Genomic DNA, 1,969 nt, shown 5'->3' on the forward strand with positions numbered 1-1,969 from the left:
CACGCCCCACATTGAGTTCTTGATTTACCACCTCCTACACATACTTGCCCATTTCCCCTATTCCCCAGCCTGCCCCTTATCAGCTACTGGCATCACCATTTATCTGGTTACTCCTGAAGGACAAAACAAAATTGAATTTCCTATAATATACTCTCTTTTCTTTATCTCCCACTCCAACCCATTAGTAATTTCTATCAGTTCAATATTCTAAATATCTCCCAAAGTTGATAATTTCTCATCATTCTGGTTTGGGCCACCATCATCTTTTCCCTGCATGACTGAAATCACTTTCTCCCTCATCCCCCTGCTTCTTCTTCTGCAGCTTTTGGTCTACTCTCCCTAGAGTCACCAGAGTGACCTTTTAAAATGTAATCAGATCATATTGTTCCCCTGACTAAAATTCTTCAAGAGATTTCCATCTCGCCTAAAATAAAATCCAAATGTCTCAGCCTACTCTGCACGTTCCAACATGACCCAAGTCCTGGATACTTGTGCTGCCTTATCCTCTCTCACTCCCTTCCTCTGTTCTAGCCACTTATTTGTCCCTCTTTCTGCCCCTCAGTGGAGCCAAGCTTACTTTCCCGTCAGGGCCTTCGCCCTGCTGTCCTTTCCCCCAGTTATCTCATGGTTCATTTCCCCTCATTGTTCCAGTTCTGCTCCCCTATGTTACCTCCTTGGAGGGGCCTTCCCTGTCCTTCCCATCTGAAGTGGAACCCCCATCCCATTACTCTCTCTCCTTACCCCACCTCTAGCACTAACTGCTATCTGAACATGGGTATATATTTGTCTTTTTTAACATGTTTCTACTGTCAGAATGTAATGCCTATGATGGTGGGGATTTTCTTGTTCACTGACCTTTTCTCAGTGCCTAGAAATGTCCCTGGCACATAAGATTCACTCAAGTATAGGATGAATGAATGAATGATACTTAAAAGTTAGGAGGAAAGAAACACTGTGATGTAGAGGAAAGAATGCAGGGCCAAGACCTAAAGCCACTCATTCTACTTCTGTCTGTGCTTCTACTTTGTGACCTTGGTCAAGTCATGAACATCTCTGGGCCTCCATTTCCCATTGATAATAGGCTAGCATTGAGTTAGAAGGGGTTGGCAAACTTTTCTATAAAGAGCCAGAAATAGTTCACATTTTAAGCCTTGCCATAGTCTCTGTCCAGCTATTCAACTTTGCCCTTATAATGCAAAACACCCACAGACAGTAAATAATAAATGGGTGTGGATGTGTTCCAACAAAACTTTATTTACAAAAATAGGAGGTGGGGCAAATTTGGCTCTTGGGCTATGGTTTGCTGACCCCTGAGTGATTTCTAGATCCCCTTATCTTTTATATTCTAGGATCTCTTGCTTTGCTTTTGATATCTGGTTAAAGAAATAGTAGTTCCCTTTGGAGAGGGTACCTTACTGTATCCAGTTTCAGTAACAGTGGTGTTTGCTAAAGCAGAATGGATAATCTCAGGGAAGATTCACAGCTGTCAAATGGTCAGAAGCAGACAAAGAAGGGGGGAAAGTCCTAAGGAGAGATAACATGCCCCCAGTTGGATCACTCTTGAAAATCAAAATTTGGTGTCATTTCAGAGTTGAGTAGTTATTTAGGTGATGATTGAAATTCACTCTTCCTTAAGGACCTACATTTCCCAGAAAATTAACTTAATGGTGTTGTTAATCAAAGAGTGGAAAGTTGGGGTGGGAGAAAAAAAAGTGGAAAGTTATCTCCGTGAATCGTAGCTAGATGATTTTATGTAGATGATTTTATGTAGATTTTATGATAAAATATAGATGATTTTAAATACCTGAATTTAAACACCCTTTAATGACTCACTTGCCTCTTTTGCCATACCATGAAATGACATCAATGTGAAAAAGCTTACATGGATCCCTCAAATACTCCCTCAACATCCCTTCTAATGCAGAGAACAGATGAGGTTCATCCTAGGCTGGTAACACACAGATAGGCG

General features: G+C 41.2%; 1 protein-coding gene across 1 annotated transcript in view; it reads left to right on the forward strand.

Annotated features, from left to right (window-relative positions):
• The window catches only part of CACNA2D3 (calcium voltage-gated channel auxiliary subunit alpha2delta 3), a gene marked incomplete at its 5' end in the record, with an annotated part of 768,939 nt that overhangs the window by 639,342 nt on the left and 127,628 nt on the right, over positions 1 to 1,969 (forward strand). The window lies entirely within an intron of this gene.

The sequence above is a fragment of the Grampus griseus genome (genome assembly GCF_964374135.1).
Source record: "Grampus griseus genome assembly, chromosome: 10".
Taxonomy (NCBI): Eukaryota; Metazoa; Chordata; class Mammalia; order Artiodactyla; family Delphinidae; genus Grampus; species Grampus griseus.